Source organism: Stenella coeruleoalba, assembly GCF_951394435.1.
Source record: "Stenella coeruleoalba genome assembly, chromosome: 18".
Lineage (NCBI taxonomy): Eukaryota > Metazoa > Chordata > Mammalia > Artiodactyla > Delphinidae > Stenella > Stenella coeruleoalba.
The window spans coordinates 70,373,929-70,400,305 of record NC_137164.1 but is presented as its reverse complement, the minus strand read 5'-3'; the positions used below and the strand labels follow the sequence as shown (position 1 = coordinate 70,400,305).

The 26,377-nt window shown below is 38.6% G+C and overlaps 1 long non-coding RNA gene across 1 annotated transcript in view; it reads right to left on the bottom strand.

Annotated features, from left to right (window-relative positions):
• LOC307176883 overlaps nucleotides 1–26,377 on the bottom strand; it is a 214,145-nt gene that overhangs the window by 114,082 nt on the left and 73,686 nt on the right. The gene's annotated exons all lie outside the window — the stretch shown is intronic.

Sequence of the window (26,377 nt, the reverse complement as noted above, 5' to 3'; positions counted from 1 at the left end):
CTATAAAATCATAAAGGAAAGTAATTTATGGAATAACCTCTATCAATTAACATCACATTAGACATACACAAGGAAACCTGGTTGACCAAAAGGAAATTTAGTTAACCTGGACACAACATTTCATCACATAAAAAAAGAAAGCATTTGTGTAACTGGAGTGCCCCAGTGGTGTAGAGATTGTTAGGTATCACATTTATGCTTGAGTTTATGATCAAAAGTAACTTAATTTCGTTTCCTTTTATGGCTGAGTAATATTCCATTGTATATATGTGCCACATCTTCTTTATCCATTCATCTGTTGATGGAAACTTAGGTTGCTTCCAAGTCCTGGCTATTGTAAATAGAGCTGCAATGAACATTGTGGTACATGACTCTTTTTGAATTATGGCTTTCTCAGAGTATATGCCCAGTAGCTGGGTCATATGGTAGTTCTATTTTTAGTTTTTTAAGGACCCTCCATACTGTTCTCCATAGTGGCTGTATCAATTTACATTCCCACCAGCAGTGCAGGAATGTTCCCTTTTTTCCACACCCTCTCCAGCAGTTATTGTTTGTAGATTTTTTGATGATGGCCATTCTCACTGGTGTGAGATGATATCTCATTGTAGTTTTGATTTGCATTTCTCTAATGAATAATGATGTTGAGCATACTTTCATGTGTTTGTTGGCAGTCTGTATAAGGCAATAATTAATCATAGAAGTAAAATGATAGAAATAAGATGACATAACCTACTTGTGATTAAAATCATACATAATTGAGAATGTGTATGTGTGTCAAAGGTTGAGTTTAGTGGAAATCACTTTGGTCCTTTTTTCATAAATTCTCCTGATTAATAGATGTGTTAAAATGGGCAATTCATTCTTAACACAACTTAATAACATTTAATGTGTACCTTAGTAAAATTGAGGTGCAAATTCCGGCCTAATTCTAGATTACTTAAAACTAATAACCTTTGCCCACCTCATACTGAGATTACAAGGATATATTGATTCAAGGGTTGTAAAAGATGATACTAGTATTATTTAAGCTTGCCTGTGTGACAACTACAGGCCCCCTTTAAACAAGAATCCTAGTTATCTTCAATGACTGATTTCAACAAGCAAATCAATCAAATATATATTGAAAGCTTATTAAATTTGAAACTCAGCATGAAGTGTTTTGGGTAATATAAAGATGAATAATTGGTACTTCCAGTACTTAAGAGTTGTTTAATTTAGTTAAAGACACTTTGGCTGCAATGAGCAATTCACAAGTCATTTATTTCTGAAGATTTCTTTCCAAAATAATCAATACTCCTTGTTGAGAGATTCAGCAACCAAAAACAGATGACCTGGAGCAGAAGTTGCTAGAGCCATTAACTGTTAGGAACACTTTACTGTAATTTTGACAAATTGCTGTAGTCTGAGTGGGAACTGTCTCAAAAGTGAGAAAATCTTGGGCTGCAATCGAAGGGGGATCTTAGACTGTCTTTACCTAAAGGGTTCCACCAGGTTCTCCAAAAGGAGATCCAAGAGAAATCCCCTCCTGACACTGCCAAGGAGAGGTAAGAGTCAACATAGTAAAACCAGAGACTTCGCATCACAAAGGCTTACTCTCCGGGGTAGAGGCCTTCGCCAGAGCATAATTCTAAAAAATTATCTCAGCCAGAGGAAGGGAATTCTCCCTGCCCTGGCCCCGTCCAGGCATCCTCAATCAAGTAAGAGGGAAAATGTGAAGAAAACATAGTCAAAATGCAATAGGAAAAAAAAGGAAAAAAAGGCAATAGGACATCAGAGAAATAAATTGTGATTGCTACAGCAAGGGAAAGGGTAAGAGAGCAGAAGCTATACACAAAAACACTTGTAAAGGTCAGAGCCCTAAGATGCAGGCCCACTGGAAGACTGAGACTTAATCAGAAGATCACAGAATGTTCCCTGTCTCATATGCTACCACCATACCAAACAAGGCTCCAGATTAATAACAGTGGATCACAGCTGAAAGGGCTGCCAGACTCACACTCTGTCCGAGGGGCAGTAGATAGGAAAGCCTCCAAGCCTCGAAGGCAGGCAAAATGAAGGATACCAGAGAAACGCGAAACCTCTGGTGCTGAGTTACAGCAAACATTGAACACAGCCCAACTTCTGGCCACATTGACATAAATCCTCATGCAAAATGCCTATTGACTTCAATATCTATTATCCAAAACAACAAAAGATTGCTGGCTTTCCACAAAAAATTTCAAGACATGCCATTCATATGTACATTCATATGTACATACATACATACCAATCTGGAAAAGGCAAGCAGTCATCAAAATGAGACTCAGATAAGACTCATGTTGGAAGTGTCAGGCAAGGAATTTAAAATAATGATGATTAACATTCTAAGCGTTCTAATGAAAAAGGTAGACAACAGGCAAGAACAAAGGGGTTAAGCACATCTGTAGAGAAATGGAAACTCTAAGAAAGAATGCTAAAAGTAAAATGCTAAAAATAAGAAAGCACAGTAACAGAAATGAAAAATACCTTCAATGGGATCATCAGTAGACTCAACACGGCTGAGGAAAGAACCAGGAAACCTGAAAATAAGTCAGTTAAATCCTCCCAAAGTGAAATAAATTGATTACATGTGTGTAATTGGACTATCCAAGGGGAAGAAGAAAGAATGGAGCAGAAGAAACACTTGAAGTTATGATGGCTGAGAACTTTCCAAAAGTAATGACATACACCAAATCTCCAATCCAGGAAATTCAAAGAAAAGCAAGCAGGATAAATACAAAATATTCTATACTCATATCATATTCAAACTGCAGAAAAGTACTGAAGAGTTTCTGTTAAATAGAGAGAGAAAAAATTTCCCTAAAGAGGACCAAGAATAATAATTACAGTGGATTTTCATTAGAAACCAAGTAGTGAGTAGAGTGAAATTTTTGAAGTGTTGAAAGGAAAAAAAAAAGAAAAAGGCAATCTAGAATTCTATATCTAGTAAAAGTATCCTTCAAAAGAGAAGGAGAATTAAGGCTTTTCCAAACGAACAAAATTTGAGGAAATTCATTGCTAGCAGACCTACTGTGCAAAAAATATTTTTAAAAGTTTCTTTATATAGAAGAAAATATTACAGATCAGAAATCTTCATAAAAAAGGGCATAGGAGAAGGAATAAATGAAGCTAAAATAAAATTATTTTTCTTATTTTAATTGATTTAAAAAATAACTCCTTATGTAAAGCAAAAATAGTGGCAATGTATAAGGTGATTACAGTTTATGATTAAGGAAATTAATAATAGCAATATCAGAAGGGAGCAACAGGGATATACTACTATAAGGCACATACACTATAAGTGAAGCAGTATAATGTTATTTCTAAATGAACTTAAATTATTTTAAAATGTATGTTGTAAACTCTAAGGACAACACTAAGTATGCTTTAAAAGAAGTACAAAAGATATCCTAAAAGAGAAGATTGGATGAAATTATATTAAATGGTCAATTAAAGCTAGAAAGGCAGAGAAGGAAGAGGAAAATTAAAAAAAAAAAAGAACAAATGCAAATGAATTCAAAACAGTTACAATGATAGCACAGATTGATGCAACTATATCAATAATTACTATTTATGTAAACAGTCCAAATATATGAATTAAGACAGAGATTGGCAGAGAGGATAAAAACCAAGACTGGATTAAAAGGTACAAACTTCCAGTTACAAAATAAATGAGTCATGGGTGTGTAACATACAGTGTGGGGAAAACAACAACAAAACCCAAAGAAAAAAAAAAACAAGACCAGTGTTAAAGACAGTCTCACAGTATTTGCTTTTCCCTCTTGTCCACTTCAGCAACTTGCAGAACATGCGCTCTAATATTCCTGGGTTCTTCTCCAAAATCATTCACACATTTCCAAGTCCTTCCTCTAACCTAATGACCAGCTGTGAACATTGTGTTGTCATTTGGCCTGGGTGACCTATCCACTAGCTCATTGAGCTTATGCCATCTGAAAATATGATAAATATGCTCTATAATATTCAAGGAATATAATAAAATTGATGAATTTTGATAGCCCCAAAGACTGCTTCCTATCAACATTTTTTGTGAATGGCCATTCTATATTACAAATCAACCAAAGTGTACTATAATCTACAGTACGTATATTTTACATACATTTTCTTCTTGGCCACAGAATATCAGGAAACATTTAATCAAATAACTTATTGAAACCTAAGCAAATTGTGCTACTGTTGCTGCTCACCTCTTGACATACAATTCTAGTAATTACAAAATGCTGTGAAAAGGGAACTAATTGGTTTTAGTTAGAAAGTGCAGCTCAAAAAGACTGTTTTGTTTCTAAGCCCTCAAATACAATTACTTTAATCCATTCTACAATTTTTATTAAATTATTAACAAACACACTCCACTATGGTGGATGTAATTTTATTTTCTTTTGTGAATATTATAGCACATTGTCCATGACCCCTCAAGAAATAATAACGAAGGCTCAATAATTACATCTATACATTTCTGTGGGACCTGGGATAGTATTTACCAACCAAAAAAATAGACTCATCCAGTTAATGAAACTAACACTTATAATCTAATAATTACATTTGCTTCACAAATTCAATCTTACTTATTCAACCAATATTTGGTGAGGGGCTTCCCTGGTGGCGCAGTGGTTGGGAGTCCGCCTGCCGATGCAGGGGACACGGGTTCGTGCCCCGGTCCGGGAAGATACCACGTGCCGCGGAGCGGCTGGGCCCGTGAGCCATGGCCGCTGAGCCTGCGCGTCCGGAGCCTGTGCTCCACGACGGGTGAGGCCATGGCAGTGGGAGGCCCGCTTACCACAAAAAAAAAAAAAAAAAAATTTGGCGAGTGCACATTAAGTGCCAGATACTGAGCTAAAAGAAGCAAATGATGGTTGAAGGCTTATCGCATTCTCTGCCATATGTGAGCAATCTGCAGTCTTACTCTTCTCTTGTTCACTTTCTACAAATAATTTTTAAATTTCCCCAATTAACTCACAAACTCAATAGGAGAAATAGATAGATATCCATTCTGTATATGTGAAATATGTATTTAACAACCAATAACAAAAGTTTACTGATTTGAGAATAGTTAATTTTGCTATAAAAGATGAGAAAAAAATTGGATAGATAGAATTCATAAGAAACAGTGAGCCTAAAAGCATATAAGTCACATGTTTTTGAGATATGTGTGAGACTCATAGGGATTGTTGAGCATGTGTAATGAGTTAGCATGTTCCTTGGTGTTATTCATAAGGAGTAATAAATATTAATGGTAAGATAATAACCCATTAGGCATGCTAAAGATAGTTAGAATCAATAGAAAACAAGATCTAATAAACAAGAATGCTACTTAACGATAGAAAAGAAGGATAAAGAAGTCACTGTCCTGCCACCTCTGGGCTAACAACTCTGTCATATTTAGGTCCAACACTCTTTAGAAACATCACCTATGGTTTATTCTGGCTTTACATGTACTTCTCCAAGACACACAGATAAAACCCACAGCTTTTCAGTAGCTTATTAAAAAGGTGCCTCTTTGGCCAGGCAGGTCTCCGTCTCTCTCCTATACAGGGATGCGTCACTAGCCCAAGAGGCATTCCATCTATTTGGAACCCATTGGTCAATATCAACTCTAGTCTTCCTAATGTGACCACCATTGAAAGAGGCTGATGTGTACATGAAACTCAGAATCACACAACTCAGATTCAGTAGTGTGGCCTGTCTGCCTGCTTGTGCCCTTTCCTAAGTCTTAACTTACCCATCTCGTTTACTTCACTTTTTTTTTTTTTTTTTTTTGCGGTACGTGGGCCTCTCACTGCTGTGGTCTCTCCCGTTGCAGAGCACAGGCTCTGGACGCGCAGGCTCAGTGGCCATGGCTCACGGGCCCAGCCACTCCGCAGCATGTGGGATCCTCCCGGACCGGGGCACGAACCCGTGTCCCCTGCATCGGCAGGTGGACTCCCAACCACTGCGCCACCAGGGAAGCCCTATTTCACTTTTGACTCCATTTAAAGTTGATTTAATATGCTATGTGATTTGAGCACGTTCATTTGGTGTGTTTCTTTTTTTAATTTTAAAACTATTTTATGCAATTTTTAAAGGCTACTATCCATTTACAGTCATTACAAAATATTGGCTATATTCGCTGTGTTGTACAATACATCCTTGAGCCTGTCTAGCTCAAGTTTATGAGCTAGTGATAGTGATAGTTTACGACTCCCACTTCCCTACTCCTATATTGCTCTTCCCTCTCCCCACTGGTAACCAGCAGTTTTTCTCTATAAACGTGACTCTGCTTCTTTTTTGTTATATTCACTAGTTTGCAGTATTTTTTTAGATTCCACATGTGATATCATACAGTATTTGTCTTTCTCTGTCTGACTTATTTCACTTAGCATTATGCCCTCCAAGTCCATCATGTTGCTGCAAATGGCAAAATTTTGTTCTTTTTTATGGCTGGGTAGTATTCCATTGTGTGTGTGTGTGTGTGTGTGTGTGTGTGTGTGTGTGTGTGTGTGTGTGTGTGTGTGTGTGTGTGTGTGTGTGTGTGTATCACATCTACTTTATCTATTCACCTGTTGATGGATACTTCGGTTGCTTCCATATCTTGACAACTGTATATTATGCTTCTATGAAGATTGGAATGCATGTATCTTTTCAAATTAGTGTTTTTGTTTTTTTGGATATATACATTTGGTGTATTTCTGTTCCAATTTCTGGGATAATTTAGTTGTTAGAGTAGCTGGAGAATATCACCACATCAAAGTAATTTCCTACACATAGGAAAACTTTATATCATAACATGTTTGCTGGCATTAGTAATTTATTCAAGTGACTAAGGTCTAGAAAAGAGAGAGACTTGTTCAAAACGTCTAGAAAAGAGGGTGACTACCTTGTCGTTTAAGTCCATCTTTCACTCTATAATACACTATTCTACATATCTAAATAGGAAGTCAAAATTAATGAGAGGTTGTTAGAGAATGATTGCAGTACACTGTATCATGAAAAGTTGTTTTAAAAATATGATCATTATATTATTATACCTAATTGGTACTTACTTTTATTCTTTATAAAATTTAGAGACAAGTAGGATTTTTAAACATGTAGCAAAAATTTAAATCTTCAAAGTATGAACTATTGCTCTAATTCTGCATGTACATCTGACTATGTCTGCCACATTCCTACTTCACATATTTACTTACTTTACCAAAAATTTTGCATAATGAATTTGCTTCATAGTAGATATTGACACAGATAAAGCATGTTTCTTAGTTACTACACTAATTACTCTAACATACATTACAAACATCTGGAATCATTTGAATTTTGACTACCTAATAAAAACATATTTAGTTAGTACTTTTCATCATAACTACTATAATTCGAGACAGCGAACACAAAAGCTCAGGAATCTGACATATATTGCAATAAACATTCAGTTAGATGGAGAAAATATTGAAACAGCCATATTTGATGAGATCAGCCACTTCTGTAGCATTTTCTTACTTAATGAAATCATCCAGAGATGGAAAAATTTTCATAACATATTTGAAACACTCAGAAAAACAATGAAGCAAGTTTCTCCAAAGCATAAATAACAAAGTTATTAATATTAAAAGATTACCTATTTTTTATTAAATCACTTATACAACAGTAGATAATGGAAAAATATTGAGCAATGAAACTCCTAATATTTAATATTATAAAAATTTTTTGTTTATTATTAAAGAAAAAAAGCAGGAAATTTAAGAACTTAAAGTGTTGGCCTCATACTTTAAAAAGGGAAAATAATAGTTACTTAATATATGTTTTCATAATTTAAAATAGAAATTGGGAAATGTTACATTCTCAATTATTTTAATCATAAAAATCAACAACCAAAGTAGTCACTTAGGGCAGAAATAAAATTCTCCTGAGAGTTGGAGCTACATAGAGGTCAAAAGTAGTTTGTAAACAACAAAGTATTTAATTTTTAGACACAGTAACTTGGTTGGCTTATATGTTCTTGGTTGTTAAATTTTTAAATATCTGAAAAAGTGGGTATTCACTGTGCTAAATAATTCACTTTGTAAATAAAAGTACATGCCATCTAAGTGAGAGAGCGTTTCTCAACATACTTAATAGGAACTTTAAATGTATATTCTACAGAAGGAACAGTAAAATTTTACCCTTTTAAGTGTATGGTGACTTTTTAAAATGCTGCCTCTAAGACAAATTCCTAGGTAAGGGATGAGATTTGGGTTTTTGTCTTCATCTCTAGAAAAATATAAATGCTGATAGGAAGGATTAGCAAAGTTAATAATGGTTTCTTTCCTCCATAATGTTACTCAAGCTCCATTTTTATGCAATGCATTGATTCCATGGTTCCCACAGGAAAGCATTTCTTTATGGATACGTGTCACCAGGAGGAGAATGACTTTGTTTCCCTATGATGATTGGATGACATATTAGTATTAGGTTACTTTTGTACCCAGCCTAGAAACACTGCATTTGATGGCAGTGATGGAATGGAGGATTTTTGAGTGTCCGAGTGATAGGTTAAATGTTTGTTTTTATACGTCTGCTTCTGTACTAGAATAGGACTTCTCCGCAGACAGCAGTAGCTACAGTCAACCGTAGGGACTCTTTATACCCCGTGACTGAAAATAACAGGCACCATTACTCCATCAGCATGAACATAATTATATCTCTGTTCTTCTGTCACAATTCATTCTTTGACATAATATTGAAAAGAATAAATGGGTAGTGGCAATCAAGGTCCTCACAAGCTAAATAAGTTGAAGAACTACAGTATAAAGCAATCTGGATACAATGTCTCATGATAATTTTAAAATTGAAACTTTACAATAAAGCAAAAATATAGTAGTAAAAGGTCTTACTATGTTGCAAAAGCATTTGCACTATCTAGGATAATACTAAATTAAGCTGCATTACTTCTATGTACTATACCTTAGTGATCTTGTAAGAAATTCTCCCAGTCCAACTATCATCTACACACAAATCCTCCCTGAATTCCATTTTTTGAGGACAGTTCTAAGTAAGTTTGGATGCATGAATCTTATGTGGGACCCAGTGTTTCTGTTTAGCAAACTGTTGATTCTGTTTATTTAAAGTTGTGCTGTATAAAAAATGGTGTGTCCATAAACAGAGGAATGGATAAAGAAGATGTGGTACATATATACAATGGAATATTACTCAGCCATAAAAAGGAACGAAATTGGGTCATTTGCAGAGACATGGATGGACCTAAGGAGTGTCATACAGAGTGAAGTAAGCCAGAAAGAGAAAAACAAATATCGTATATTAACGCATGTACGTGGCATCTAGAAAAACAGCATAGATGATCTTATTTGCAAAGCAGAAATAGAGACACAAATGTAGAGAACAAATGTATGGATGCCAAGTGGGAAGAGGGGGAGGGAAGAATTGGGAGATTCGGATTGACATATGTACACTACTGATACTATGTATAAAATAGATAACTAATAAGAACCTACTGTATAGCACAGGGAACTCTACTCAGTGCTCTGTGGTGACCTAAATCGGAAGGAAATCCAAAAAAAAGCGGATATAGGTATACATATAGCTGATTCATTTTGCTGTACAGTAGAAACTAACACAACATTATAAAGCAACTATACTCCAATAAAATTAATTAAAAAATTAAAAATGCTGTGTGTATGTAATGAAGATTTAAGTGCCACCTGAAATGTGTATGCCACCCTAAGGATATCACTGAAGCTTCCGACTTGGTGCTTTTAATCTTGACTGCACATACAGTGCTCAATTTCTTCAGGAGAAATATGGACCTGATGGAAATCCTTGGACTGAACTGGAGAGCAATTTTGTCAGCAACATCCATCTTAAGTAATTCCACTTGCTCATTCCAGATCCATCTTTACAGAGCACCTCATAATAATTTTGATAAAGTCTCAGGACTTTGTCTCTGAGCATTTTAGAGAACCAGGAGACGGCTCCATCTACTCTCTGAATCCAAAGGGTCTGTTCTCCCACCTAGTTAGGCAAAGGCAAGCCTGTTTCTGTCATCTGCTCATCCGGGCTTGAAGCTCTGATTTCCTTGCTTCCTTAATATTTATGCTGCAGTTAGTTTCCCATTTGGAAGAATGCAAGGGGAATAACAAACCTCTTGTTGAGTGTCATTTTTTTTCAACTGAGAGAAAAATCACTTTGGCTTTAGGCTTTGTTTAGAGGTAGGATCTAGCAAACGCCCCCAATCTCTCCCCTCTCAATAGGTACTATGGAAAGATTTTTTACATTTCAAATGCTCTATTCTGCTTGCCCACACTCTTTTAAACGTGGGTTTCTCTTTCTGTGTGTGTGTGTGTGTGTGTGTGTGTGTGTGTGTGTGTGTGTATAAATATATGTTTGTATGTATTATATAAACCATAAATGCATATATTAAAAGCATTGCCCTTTCCTCCCATACCTGCTTATGAAGGTATATAAGCATGAAAAGTGGTTGTGGAATATGTAAGCAAAAATGGCATCAGATATTTCACATGTGATATCTATATCTATCTATATCTATATCTATATCTATATCTATATACGGATAGATATCTGGGGAAATATATCTGGGAAAAAAGGCATAAAATTAATGTTCTTTCAAAGACCATGTGAGTAAAGTCATAAAAGAAGATTCGCACACTAGGGTTATAAATATGGAAATAAAAACAACACAGTTCTGGGTGTCGGTGTCAATTGTAGGCTGTGTGAACAAATGTCAACGGGAATATGTTTCCAGAGGAGGTTACACATGTCTGGACTGAAATGTTTGATAAAAGAATGAATGAGGCTCTCATTTCTCAGAAATACACAGGATTAAAGCTTGGAGAAGGCAGAAGGTGATGGAGTATTCTATACAAGGAAATCAAAAGTTAGGTCAGAGTTCTAGAGCAGAAAGGGAATTAATGTGGTTGAGAAGGAAAAGAGAACATTCTGAGGGGAATATTTATTGTTTTAGATAAAAATAATTGACTTCACCATGCACCCTTGTTTGCAGTTAACAACTAAGTTAATAAGCAATAAAAAAATCCCTCCAATGAAAGTACCAAATGTGTACACTGGCTTTGCCAAATACTGTGTTTCTGTGCAGCCAAGTGTAATATAACTTATAAAAGATTGCAGGAAGTATAACGTAAAGGTTTTTCATTTCAAGTGTTTTTGTATCCTGCTTTCCCACACTCTTTCAAACCTGGGTCTCTAATAAACATTAAAAAATTACCCCTGTGTTCAAAAGAAGTATGATTTTCTGTCCATCACCAGTGTCATTCTAAGCCTTCTTTTACTAAGAAAATTTAAACTGCAAATATACACTTGTAGGTTGAAAAGGATTAAAATGACTTTCAAATTGCATTTTGCCTATTTCTCTTTCTCTAGGCAATACTAGGTGTAAACAATATAAGGGAATCACTATTTTTGTGGGTTTTTTCTTTTTTGCAATCTCAAGTATAGATAGATCTGCCTTTCTGTGGTCATACAATATTCCCTTGTATGTTTATATACAGCATTAATGCTTTTATTAGATTCGGCAATATAAAAGCTGCGTTTTAAAAATTATCTCCTTATTTAAAGAAAAATGTGGGGAGAAATTGCTCAGTTTTAGCTATTTATTGCAATTCCCTTTAAAAGGGGCAAGACTAATTTGGGGATTTGCTGCAGTAAAATCTGAAGTAAAGAAAAAAAATTTCTCTATTTTACCAGAATTTCACTGAGTTCAAACCCCATGGCTTTTTGTTATAAAATAAGATTTTTGCAGAATAATTTTAGCTCTATTCCTTGACACTTGAGGGTACCTCCAACTATTGGATAATACGAATGAATAAAGCAAACAAAATGGAATATTTATGAATAACTTATGAACACATTCTTCAGTTTAACTATTATATAACCTAGAAAAATGAATTATGCTATGATTTAGCCTGTATGTAGAGATTATAAAATAAGAGAATGTTTCTTCCACATACACACATTCTTTGTTTAAAAATCCACATATCTCCTGAATGTGGGATATTAAAGCCCTACACTTTTAAATCTCTGTTTGCTTTTAACGTACGATTAATCAGTACCCACACATATACTGTCATTCTAAATTATTTTTACTTCATAAGTACTCCTTGTTCAAAGTGATTCCAAAACCCTCAAATGATCATTTCCTATTTTGCCCACCACCCTATGACCATACTGAATCCTCCAAGAATTGTCAATGGAATAAATATCATTTTTGTATATAAATTGTCTGGAAAGTTTTTAAATGTCAAAACAGTTTGCATGTTTCCCTTTAAATGATATTTTAATTTTGTGAATGCTGCATGACAGGCACAGAAACATGCCAACATGCAGACCAGCCAGTGGTAAATTGGAAGATAGAATATGCATAAGCACAAGAAAATATTTGACTTCAAATTTACAATTCAGTTTTAAAATACAAAGCAAACGTTGTGTATGTGGTAGGCAGCATACTTAACAAAAAGCCATCATCCATTTGTCCATGTCTTACATTTAATAAAGTTAACACAAAAGCATTCCTGTATTTAATTGGCTTCCAAAAAGTAGAGTGATTTTTATTAGTTTAAGAGCTCTTAATGTTATTTATTTTCACTTCGATGTGTTAAATTGTATCATTCACATCTGTTTCCAGTTAACTTCCAAGGCCTTCTGAGTACAGCTTGGATTGCTTCTTCTCCATTATCAACTCATCTCGTGTGTTTAGGTTAAAACCTTGCTACAGGCATACAGGTCTCTTTACTGTTTCCTAAATATATCATTTTTGTCTCCACTCTTGTACCAAAGTCTAAGAATATCTCATACTGTGAGTTAAGCATCCACTCGATACATGGTTGTCAGCTCCGAGAATTCTTCCTCAGGCTGTGGGTATGTAATTTAGGCTTCTAGAGGCTTTCCTTTTCCTCCCCTCATCTCCACTGTTGTTTCTCTGCTATCCATGGAGTAGGAGGGTAAAGAGCATTGATGAGATTTGTGAACTGACTTTTTCCTGTTAGTACATTTATCATGTGATTCTGGGCACATACTTTCATATCTCCCAAGGTCAGTTGTCTCATATACAAGATAAATATGTTGAAGAAGATCACCTCAGAGTCTCTGGCCCAAGCCCAGAATTCCATAATGCCAAGCAGTTCTGGGCTGCTCAAGAGCAGGTCTGTTGTGTTCTGCTTTTTGTTTGTTTTTGTTGTTCCCACTGTGCCTGGTACATACAGTCCACACAGTCTTAACTAAATACATGCTTATGGAATAACCTGGAAATGAATCCTTCTAGCAAAACCAGTGCTGAGGGCTTTTGTGTGCTGAATTACCCAGTGTTGCAGAAATGCTGTGGCCCCTTTGGCCTCTGAAATATTCAAAGATCAGAAGCCCAAGTCACGTAGGCAGCTTGAAAGTGTGGTATTGGAAAGTGAGTTCGGATCTCTGTTTCTACCACCAAGGGTGTCTGCTGCAAGATGCTGATGCAGAAACGCACTTCATGCTATTTCCAAAAAAAACAAAAGCAAAAGCAAAAACCTTCAGTATCTTCAAGAAGAGATGAAAAACAGCATCAAATATGAACAAAAAGGTTTCCGCCTATCCTTCAGTCCAGTCTACACTCACCAGCAAGGAAAAAAACAAATAAGTACAGAAGAAGGAAAAAAACGATTTTAAAAAAGAATTCCACTTCAAATCTAGGTTTTACTCTTGTAAGTTATTTTTTCTCTTTAAGACATACCAAAGGGTGCAGTGGCAAATGTCAACATGATTCCAGTAAACATTGCTTAATGTCCAAACGGAAACACCAAGGAAAGTTCACAACATCAAATACAGTTTATAATTTTCATGCCTTCCACTCTATCATCCTCCAGTTTATTTAATTTTTTCTCCTATCTTGAATCCAAGAGAACCCTGGGGCTTTGGCCAAATGCTGTATGGAGAAGAAGTTCTTTGTGGCCTGAGTGAGTTGCATCATTTCTGAGCCATCTTCCATTCAGCATGCCTCACACTTGCATGACAGTTGGAGATAGATGGGGATGTCAGGCTGCAGTAAGTTAAACATTAATCCACGCTCCCACTGCAATGGCAGTGAACTTTCCTTGATGGGCGATGGGAAAGAACCGTGATGTAAGTGTGTATGCTGCTGGTTTTTTCCATTTTTTCCATGGCTTGCTAACTCCTCTTGAAATGATGAGAAGACGCTTACTAAAAATCCATCCAGTGTGAAACAGGCTCTATTCCACAGGCAGTTACTGTTATTTCATTCAATGACATTTCCTTCGGCTTCAGATGTATTGTAATTCTACTAAGTATTCAGATAGACTATTTTTCATCTACCTAGATGGAGATTGTTTCCCCCCATGAATCCAATGTGTTCCCATCTATAAGTCACCTGTAAACCTTAAAGGTAAATGGACTTATTTTGTTTTATTGCTTATTATATAATCTATTGCTCAGCCCTATATTTAGTTGTATTTATATGAATACTAATATGAAGTTAAATGCCACGGTTTTATCATATACTACAGATCATTTTACACTAGTGATACTGCCTTAGTTTAATTTTTCCCCTTTGTTCACTCAAACTCTATTTTTCTGATTGTTCTTATATTTAAAAAACTAAATGCATTTATTTTAAAATTAAATACCAAAGATTACTGCCTAAGGCAGAGGACAATTTATACATTTTCAAACATGGTAACACTAATTTCTATATAAAGTCCAGCTGTGAATAGTTAATATACTAATCATAGGTAAAGATTGAGCATGTCTATGTTATAAAACCTAAAAATAAATAATCAGAAGAAAAAAAATGTTGACAGAGCAAAATTGTTTATTTAAACCAACAATGAGTTTTGAAACTAAGGCCTGTACACTGAGAATACTTGACTGATTTTTTAAAACTTCTTTTTACCCTTTTAGGCATTAGCTTCTTTTGCTATTTATGACATAGAAATGCAGCCCTAAATACGGACTGGTTTAAACCAGGGAACCAGTTATTGTGGCCGGAAGGGTGGAATCATGTAATAGGCCTGTCGTGGGTTATATAAACCCTGCTAATGTTGGAAGGCCGGGTCAGTTGCACTTAAATAAACAGATCAGGCATGGTTACTATAAAATGGGGGAGGAGTTGATACCAGTAGTGGGTTGAATTATGGCCCCTCAGAATCTATGTCCACATCTCAGAATCTGTGAATGTGGTCTTGTGAATGTGATCCTCGCAAGATATAATTATGTAAAGGATTGTGAGATGAGCTCACCCTGGATGGATGTTCTTGGTGGATCCTAGATCCAATGTCAAGTAAGAGAAGAAGACACAGACATAGAGGGAAGGACATGCAAAGACCCAAGACAGAGATTGGAGTTACGAGGCAATAAGCCAAGGAATGGCTGGAGCTGCAAGAATCTGAAAGAGGCACGGAAAGATCTCCCCTAGAGCCTTCAGAGGGAGCATAGCCCTGACGTCACCCTCATTTTGGACCTCTGACCCCCAGAATAATGAGAGAATCCATTTCTGTTGCTATAAACCACCAAGTCTATGTAATTTGCGACAGCAGCACTATATCAAATATGATATCCAAACAAAGAAAGACTGAGCAGATAGGAACTTTAAAATTATATTGTTTAACTCTTCCTGAAACCCTTTTGGGATTCTGAATAAAACTGCATTTAATTTAAAATAAATTTGTGGAGGAGTGACAGTTTCCAAGTGTTAATTCAGAAATGTGGAATTTCTCTTCATTCATGCAGTTGTGATTCTGTGTCCTTAAATACATTTCATAATGTCCACTATGCATATTCTGCCTTTCGATTGTTAAATGTTATCAAATATTTTTTGTCCATTTCCATTCACAACCAACCTAGAGGTTATAATTATATTATTTTGGCATGATTGTTCTGTTTTCAGAATCAGCATTAGTTTTAATATTTATTTAAGTCTCTTATACATCTTACCTTTGCAAACATTAAGATATACAGGAGTGAAAGAAGAAAATAACAAACATATGTTAGCAGCATCCGAAGCCACAAGCACTACAACTTATTTACTTACTGTCAAAATCTATCATGTATCTGCTTCTCTTTTTTTCCTGAACATGGAGGATCAAGCATCCTATGTTTTCTAGCCTTAGCTTGGTCTTAGTTTTGTTTTCAATTCTGTTTTCTACTTCCCTGCCTGCATCCCTCTATAATTAGCTTAGGATAAAAAATGCAGATTTTAAATTCTGCTGAACATTAAGAATATATGGCTCTCGGGCTTCCCTGGTGGCGCAGTGGTTGAGAGTCTGCCTGCCAATGCAGGGGACACGGGTTCGTGCCCCGGTCCGGGAAGATCCCACATGCCGCGGAGCGGCTGGGCCCGTGAGCCATGGCCGCTGAGCCTGTGCGTCCGGAGCCTGTGCTCCGCAACGGGAGAGGCCACAGCAGTGAGAGGCCCGTACCGCAAACAAACAAACAAACAAGCAAACAAATAAACAAAAAAGCATTGCTGTACCTTCTACTCATGGTGAGGAGGAATATCTGTGTTTACCACTATACCCAGACTTGCACAGACAAACGTGTATTACGAAGTATATTAGTTTCTATACTCTCTACCGGTACAGTCTGAAAACTGATGATTTGCTATTTACTCCTTTGAAAGTAGAGGTGAAGCTCACATATCTCTAAACATCTAATTCAACATAAAAGACTATTATTAGTAAATATGAATAAGATGATGTTAATTAATTTTTATGTCACTGATGATTATGATAATATACTCGAAAGACCCTTGCACTCAGCTTGACTGTGAAACGGTTGCTATAATTGATCATCTGTAAGTTTCTTCTCCCCTCCCCCACTCCTGTCTTCGAGCCTCTACTGCTCTCTCTTATTAAAGCAGTCTACTATGCAATTTCCACATTCCCAGCTGCAGCACCCCACAGCAAGTATAAAAGTAGCCTTTGATCCTAGAAGGAAATAGGTGACATAGGGGCACAGCATTCTGCCACTAGAGCCCCAAGAATGTAGTCTCAGGGAGGAAGGGGATAGGATGTTTATAGCAAAGAGAAAGAGAGAGTGAAAAACCTGCCCTTTCGACTCCAGGGCATGGTGAGAACCATAATAACCCAGAATCAGGGCTGAGGCAGAACCTGTACATCCTCATAGCAGAAGCTCCTCCCTGGGAAGGCAGAAGGGGCACATGGTGGGCTGCGGTGTGGGGAGAGGAAGATGACGCCAATCACCTCGTCACACCGTACTAGGGGAGGCTGAGAGCCTCTAGAGTCCTACACATGCCATTTCCATCGCAAAGAATAGAATTGGGGGAATCTAGACATTTCCACATGCCCTTCTGTGGGACCACAGAGGTGCTAGGAAAACTAAGAGGTTCATCAAAGACCCCAGATTCAGTAAAGAAGCTCTGTTTCTGACTATGTGATCTTGCGCAAATATTTCAGGCCATGAAATCCAGGCATGGTACCAGCTTATGGCCCCAGATCCTCTTATGTGGAGTCATACTTCAATAATCACGAGTTTATAGGGCAGACCACAAATGCTACTGCCCAGGAGAGAACAGTCAAGATCTAAAGGACACTGAGTGTATATCTGGCTTCCTTATCCCCCGTCATCGGGAGCTCAATAAGTCCATGTACAAGATGCCTTGCAGAGTGAAAATCTGAAGAAAAAAATAATACTGTTTGTCAAAGTAGACTGAGACCTCCAAGAAAGAGCATTTAAAATGAAAATTACTATGATACCTGTAAATCATCAAGTTAAAATTTTATCAACCCCCATCCCCATCCCCACCTAACATACACATTCTAAATAGTTAAATGCAGCCATGAGAGGGTCACATAAGTGATAGATTTCAAAGAAGCTATGTTTACATTGTACAACTTAATGCAAAATGTGTGATTTTCTGACGAGTGCCCATTGCATTAGGGGTGAGAACTGATTCATATTATTTAATTACATGAGTCTGGAAGGCACAGCTCTTAAGAGAAACTGCAGTGAACCCCTGAATAGGAATTTTGAGAACAAGAATTATCCTGGTTTAAGATCCCCATGTTATTCCAGTGCTATGTAGTTCTTTTTTTTTTTTTTTTTTTTTTTGCGGTATGCGGGCGTCTCACCGTTGTGGCCTCTCCCGCTGCGGAGCACAGGCTCCGGATGCGCAGGCTCAGTAGCTCCGGATGCGCAGGCTCAGTAGCTCAGTAGCGCAGGCTCAGTAGTAAAAGTAAATGTGATAAAAAATTTCTTCAGAGAGAAAAGAATGGTAAATAAGAAAAGGTTCTGCTTGCAAAGAATGTGGGGGCTGGCTCACGGGCCCAGCCGCTCCGCGGCATGTGGGATCTTCCCGGACCGGGGCACGAACCCGTGTCCCCTGCATCGGCAGGCGGACTCTAAACCACTGCGCCACCAGGGAAGCCCCCACAATATTTAAATATATGAAGATTATTCAAGCATTCAATATTTAATTTAAAAAGGTTGATTTAGATTTGCATTTGAGAGTATGTGTTTTGTGTGGAAATGATTTGTCCATGTGTGTAGGGGTAAAACTGCAAAGTATTTGGGGTATGGGCTGCTAACTAACTGTATCATTAATTTTATTTTCCATTTTCTTGAAAGTGAGTACACCTCGGAAAATATTGTATCCTAGAAATTCAGGAACAAACTGTGATATGCAGAAATAACAGTAACTCACTGTACAGTTACATTTATGCAGGAGGTTACAACGTTAACTACAATACCAAGTTCATCTATCTACAGAGAAAGAGCATTACATTTTTAAAAAATTAAACAGATATATTAGTAAATACAAGTTTATTTTTATTGATGTGTATTTGCCAATTTTATTAATTTATATAGAGGCAGAAGCGTGAAATTAAAGAGAAAAAAAAAGGCCTAATTGTTGCACATGGAAAAGAACCATCAGTGTTCTGTGCTGGATATGCCAGGTGACTTCTAAAAATTGCTTCAAATTCTATTATGTCATGTAAAAAAATTAAGTTCTGCTATTAAATAGTTTGACAAGTTGCATTTCCTCTACTACAGCATGAGTGGGGGAAAACTGTCTTCATTAGAACGGGGGGTCTTCTAATCTCGTGATTCTCTCTGTCTCTCTCCTTCTTCCTAATCTAACTCATTGTTTTTTAAAAAAATACCAAACATACATTCGTCTTTATTTGCCTCTGCAAACAACATGAATGATCGGAAGCAGCAGAGGGGCCAGGAAGCGCTCTGTGCATCACTGTCGCCTCCTATTGCTGTGATCGCTAACTGCCTGTCACAGTCACTGAGCCATGGACCTGGCAGGGCTGCCACCTCTGGTTTGCTCAAGTTGTCATCTCCTATTAACCTGAACCCTGTTATTTCCTCCATTGCCTCTACTCTTTCTCACTCTAAACAGAATGAAAATTTATTATCTGACTGTGATATGAGGGTATCAAAAATTTTTTAATTAATTAATTAATTTTTTGGGCTGCGTTGGGTTTTCATTGTGCTCGCGGGCTTTTCTCTCTAGTTGTGGCCAGTGGGAACTACTCTTCATTGCAGTGCACAGACTTCTCATTGCGGTGGCTTCTCCTGTTGCAGAGCACGGGCTCTAGGCACGTGGGCTTCAGGAGTTGTGTCTCGCAGGTTCTAGAGCGCAGGCTCAGTAGTCGCGGTGCACGGGCTTAGTTGCTCCACGGCACATGGGATCTTCCCAGACCAGGGCTCAAACCCATGTCCCCTGCATTGGCAGGCAGATTCTTAACCACTGCGCCACCAAGGAAGTCCCCCAAATTTTATTTTTGAAGAAAAAGTTGAATAAGAAGGACTTCTCATAAAGAAATGAATCTCTCCCCAGGACTGCATGGCGTTTTCTCTACCATGCTGATTTTAAGGGTCCATGCCATTTTCTTTTTCACTATGAGTCAGCTATTTTTATACCACTTGAGGTCATCTGGTGAAATTTTGCAAACTGCAAGCAAGAACAAAACAAAAAACATATACAAATGTAGGGAAAGTTCTGAGGCCAATTTGCTGACGGTCAGAATGTTTGTGTTGCTTACGGGTTTCTGCAAAATATTATGTAAATCATGACCAGAGGGGGCCTGGGATCTCATTTCAAGACTGTGGAAGCAGATCCAACCAAAGGCCACACAAGGAGAAGTACCTGAACACCCCTGGGTCACAGCAAATCCATCAAACCCACCAAGTAGTACACACACACACACACACACACACACACAAGCAAAAAATTCACTAGCAAACAATCTTAAGAATCTTGCAGGTGGAAAAACTCTTGAGCCAGAGCTTCTATATATAATCAGGCAAGAAGGAGTTACTGATACTTATTTGACTGCTGACTGCCTTCCATCAATCTAGAGGGCCACTGGATTGTTTTGTTTTGTTTGTCTTGTTTTGTTTTGTTTTGTTTTCCTGAGGGCGTGGCACCTCAGCCTGCCCATTCAGAAAACTCCAGTTCAATAAACATGATGTTCTGAAGTGAAAGTGGCCACGAGAATCAAGCTAACTTGACTGGTTTCCTAAGGCTGCAGCGCCCGCACAGGTAAGACTCCTCCCAGAAGATCAGCATGGACTCAGGTTGTGGGAAAAGTGACCACCTTGCCTTGATGACCCGTTAAAAAGCTGTGTGACAGCCTTCCAAGTATCTGAGTGTGTATACAACTTACTCGGTGGCTAAGCCTGATAAAGTGGTTGGAATTAATATGTGTGATTCTTTCTTTTAAAGGTTAAAGATTTTATGTTGGAAAATAGAACCTTTCCCCCAATTCTACCATGCTCCCATGTAGGTGCACTTCTGGGATTAGCAGTGGCCTGTTACCATTTGCTCACACAGCCCTGAAATTGGTCAAAAAGCAGGACATTAATGAACTCCAGGGCCCTACTTTCCCCAAACGTTGACGATTTACTCTTGATTCTAATTTCTGTCCCAAATTTTACCCAATCTGTTTATCCCATATATTCCACCAGGTTTGGCAAAATGCTGATACAACGACCAATCCATTTAACATACAGATGTCTCAAATTAAAAATAAAGCTCTACTTTTGGTAAATTCTTAAAGAAATTTTAGGTCCCCAAATTAATTCCTATTGCCCTTTATATAAGTTAAGTTTCACAGAAAGATTAATACCCCAACTTTAAAGTCCAAAGAAAATAAAAATCAAACATCATCTATCCTAAACTTCTTATTTTGTTCAATCCCCATCAGAAACCTGTAGCGAAGTAGCCTCCATCCCCTCTAGGAAGATAGCATTTCAGTCCTACGCTCTGTCAGCCACTGCTGTTGTCTCTTACCCCAAGATACCAGTTCCACCACACCCATCCCACACTCATGTTCTTGTAACTGAAGAATCACCTGTCTTACATTCAAGAACTGAAGCTGCCCTCAAGTTTCCTGGAAGTTGTGACCCTAGGGGCCTAGTGAGGACCAATAATCTAGCCCAAACTCTGCCAAAGATCCGTGTCTGGACCCACCACCTCCTGCAGAACTGGGATCTATTTCACTCAGCTTCCAATTTTTCCCTCCTCCTTTAGGAAAGGATCAGCTCTGTCCATGCTTTTTCATTTCCTTTTTCCCTTCTGAACCTCTTGGAGAGCTGGGTTGAATGTGAGTACCCAATTTTGTTACTATCTTTTCATTGCTTTCTGGCCCAAAGCTTTCTTTTGCTAACATATTTCTAGGTGTCTCCCATAGTAAAATGTAGGAAATTAGCAAGTTCTGGGGCTGCCAAAGGCATCCACAGTTCACACCACGTTTTCTACCTTCCTTTTCTGAGTGGGAAAACTGAACTCTGAAGTTATTTCCCATCAGACCACCTCCTACCCTAGTGTGAACCTCAACCTTCTTTCTAGTTTTCTTAAAGCTTTATCTTTTGTGAAATAAAAGGACAAGAAATTAATTTTTCAAATCAATCAGTATATTTCTCATACCATTTAATAGTGGTAAATTTGAAACCTATAAACTATTGCAAGAAAAATACAATGAACACCCATATATTTTTCTCCTAGATTCAGCAATTCTGAGCATTTTGCTACATTGAGATTTTTCTTTCTCCATGTATGCTTGTGTTGTTTTTTGCTGACACATTTGAGAACTATTTGCAGGCATAACGACACCTTACACCTAAACACTTCAGTATTTGTCCTTTAGAAAAAAAAAGGAACTTCTAAATACCCATAATAGAATGACCACACTGAGGACATCTAATATTAATTTTATGCTGTTCTCTAACATACATCACACCCAATGTTCTCCAAATGTCCCAATATTTTCCTCTAGCGCTGTCAGTTTTTGGTTATTTGTTTTGTTAATCCAGGATCCGATCAAGATTCATGCTTTGCATTTAATTGTCATATCTTTTCGGTCTCCTTTAATTAGCAGGTTTTTCAGGTTGTTTTTGTCTTTTACAAAATTGATTTTAGTTGTTTTTGTCTGTTGGTTTACTCATGGTTAGCAACAAATTAAACAGTTTTGGCAGAAATACTATACAGGTGACAGCTTTGTTTGTAATGGGCCTTATCTTCCTGTCTTCCTGGAGTCCTAATTCCATAAATCTCTCAGGCATATTCTCCAGGGAAACAGGTGACACGTATCCTGACCCATGTGAACTGGGTCCTCCTAAAACTCCTCCAATTATTCTTTGAGTGTGGAGCAATACTTAATCTTCCTGGTATCTCCCTCTGAAATTGGCTCACATTTTTACCAGTTCCTCAGAACAGCGGCCTAAGTGTTCAAGAAGACTCTCTAACTGCTCCATGCAGCTTTAAAAACATGCTTCTCGTAGATTCTGGGCAGACTTGGGGGGACTCATTCCTGAGTCCTTTCTGAGCTCTGCTGACTTCTCTGGGGCCCCAACCACCCTTGCGGATGTAACAGTAAGTTGAAACAGCTCCTCATGTTTTCAATACCCTGTCTGAGGGCTTTTAGCCTGCGGGGTACGCTCTGAGGGCTACTCCTTTTCTTCCATGTAGATTTAGATTCACTTCCGAAATCCCAAGTCTCTTGACACACATCCATCTGTTCCTTCATGTCTCTTTATAGATTTCCTAGCTGGCCATGTACTTTTTTTTTTTTTAATTGAAACTGTTTCCAAAGAAGAAATATCAGATGTTGGGAATAAATGTGCCCTTAATACTCCATACAGCAAATATTGATGACTTCTCTCTCCTTCAACACATAGACTGGGAGGTAAATGTGCTTTGGTTCCCCTAGAAGCAGAGTCTGAGATAGATTTGGGAGCACAAGATTTACTGGGGATGTGAGAATGGGCCTGATGCACTAGGGAGCTCGAAGGATGAATCACACTGCAGCACTGTCTTTGTCTGGAAGAAGAAGGGTTGGTCTTTTGAACCCTGTAACAGCCCATCCATCTTGTCTGCAAGTCACCCCACAGGCTGGGGCAAACGGGGGTGCAGCAGGGCTGGTGATAATTTTGCAGGAATTTGGCCCCAACCATCTGAGGGGCATTCTCTGGAGAAGCAGGGGAAGCTAGGAGCCGATAGCAGCTCTCACAACTGAGGGCTGGGTGTGCTGTCTTGGTCAGTGGATCTGGACAAAGCACCAACAGCATTCACTGCTCGGTGGTCAGGCTTAACCTCCAAATAAGCCCTAAAGAAGGGACCTTCTTAGAAAGTCTATTAGACATTAGACATTCTTCTAATAGGTTCTATTAGAAGAAACTATTCCCGATGACACCTCAGCCGATAAGCCTATTTTCCAATTCTGGGGCAACTAAAGAATACCATCCTATCTAAGTACACATGCAAAATCTCATTGAATCCTCTTAAACAACCCTTTGGACCTCTGATGTAGTTAATATTATGCAATGGCTTATTTTTCCAGCTTCTGTTCTCTCGCCTAACCCCAGCCTTGGGAGAAGGTTAAAGTCAGGAGTCTGCTTATACCCCGCAGAAGGAGGATGTCTCTTAGAGACTCCTCCTCTCAGATTCTTCTTGTCACTGTCCCAATACACCCAAGACATGGTCTTTGATCTAACGCAGACTCAGACTCTCTCTTCAGGGGAGTTCATTAATTCCAGAGACAGAGCCCAAGTGTCCCTCCAAGAATCTTCCAAGAAAGCTCAGGTGTCCTCCAGAACCTTTTGGAGCTGCTTGGGTCATGCTGGCTACAAGTCCTGCTCATCAGCCTTCTGTTCATTCCAGAGCAATTCCTGGCAGCCAGGTAACAAATCCTTGTTTTTCTTAAGTTAACTGGATCCAATTTCTATTGCATAAAACAACAGAAATTTCCATTACATGTAACAGTTTAAAAGTTTACATAATCTAATGTTCCCCAAGTGGCAAAGCTAGTAAGTTTCATAGCAGGAATTAGAATTCAGGTATGTAGGACATCCAAGGCTGACCCCTTAGTCACTATGTTCTTTCTATTTTTATTAATGTATTTATTTTTTTGTAGACAATGCACAAACTATACAGTTTCCACCTATGAAGAATTCTATACAAATTCTTCAACGATAAATATTTCAGTATGGAGAAGAAAAAGGTATATATATATGGCTGCATATGGGTAAGAACTTCAATGAACATCAATATAATTCAATGTAAAAATATTTGCCTTTAAGGCCATCACAACATTTTGTGTCCACCAGAAGACAAAAATGTACCTTTCTCATCTTTTAGAAAATACTCAGTACTGCTAGGTATCACCCCAGGGTGTCTGCTCCCTCAAACACTGATGCCTTTTGATGAATTTACAGTTTAGAAGACACCTGAATAGGGAAAAGTATGAGAGATTTCTGGGGACCTCTCCGAGGTTAATCAAGTTTCCTGATTGTCATAGACCAACATACGCTTCTCTAAAACCTTTCTCCGATCTGGGTCTACACAGGCGCTATGCTCTACAGAACTCTTTAACTGAGTTCTCCCTAGAAAAGTGGACTGGTTGTATGTGGGAGCCACACCACCGAGAGAATGGTCTAGAAAGGGATCTGGCTCTCTGGGGAGGATTCCCTCCTGCAGCTTCCGTATGCTCAGGAGAGTCAAGGGCTCTCAAAGCATCTGAGCCACCTCCTTCTGTGTCCTCCACCCGGACCTGGAGAGGGAGGTGCTCGCGATCCAGACCTTGATTTGGTCTGGCTGCATGGGATTCTGGCGGCCCCGGGTAGCGGGTGCGTGTACCTTCTCCGAGCCTCAGTTGCTCAGAAGTGGTGGGAGATTCGTAGTGTCTGCCCCAAAGGGCTGCGTAAGTACATGAGACCTTACGTGTGCTCAGCCCCCGCCCTGCAGGAAGCACACAGGTCTGCCCTGCAGGAAGCACGCAGTGCACAGGGGCAGGTAGCAGCAGCAGCATCTATGGAAGCAGTGTCTGTTCTGAGATCCAGAAGGGAACGCTGATTGTTTGAGGAGTTCGGCCGTGGAAAATGTTCAGTGAAATCCCCATGAAATGAACAGTGCCCTGTCCTCTCTCTCAACCCCCTGGCAAATACACTGTGATTCAGTCCGATTTGTCAAGGTCGACACAGGACAAAGTCATCAGCTTCTCCCTATAGCTCTCTGGAGGCCTCCTATCATCAGCAAAGCCCGTTAGCAATTCCCGGGGAATACAAAAAGAATTCGGTTCATAAAACAAAGTCTAACCGTTTTTTCCCTTTGTGCTTAGTCTAGTTTCATTGCTCACAAGGGTGCCATGTTCAGAGGGCTCGCACCGGGACCTTCAGGCAGAGTTCCTGGTGCAAAGTGGCTGTGCCGACACCTCAGCTCGGCGGGCCCTGGGCAGAGACCCTGCTCCAGGCGCTGGATCTGGAACCCAGCAACTCGCCTGCGCCTGCCTGCGAGAACCCTGCCCCCTTCCCCTGATGTGATCCCGATAAAGCAGCCCCCCCAAAACAAAACAAACAAACAAACAAAAAGCAGCCCCACCCTTGTCCTACTCAACAACCAGAGTTCACACCTCTCCATTCTCTGATCAGAGAATAAAACTATCCCTTGCTTCGGAATTAAAAAAAAAAAAATTCCCTTTAACACCACCTCAGCGTGACTGATGGCAACCATGAGGCTTCATTTCAATAAGATTATCCTGAGTGGGTCTTGCTCTGGCTGAGCTGCCCTGCATCTTACATCCCTTGAGGGAGAGCACTCTGGAAAATAAACGGGATGAGGGCATTTCACAGTGTGGTGAGCTAGGCAGTTCCCCTTCCCCAGGGATGCTCAGGAAAGGGGAGTAAGACAGAGACAGAATTCTCTGTGCCTCCTCCCCCCACCATCTAGGAAGACCACCATGGTTTCTCTTTAATCTGACCAAGGGACAGTCCTGGCTTTCAGGGCTCCCCGCCTTCTTACAGCCACAGAAGTGATGCAGGGACTTTTGTATTTGTATTCTTTTCTGAAACTAAGTTGTATCTTCACAGGCAAGTAGGAGTCATAGTCAGT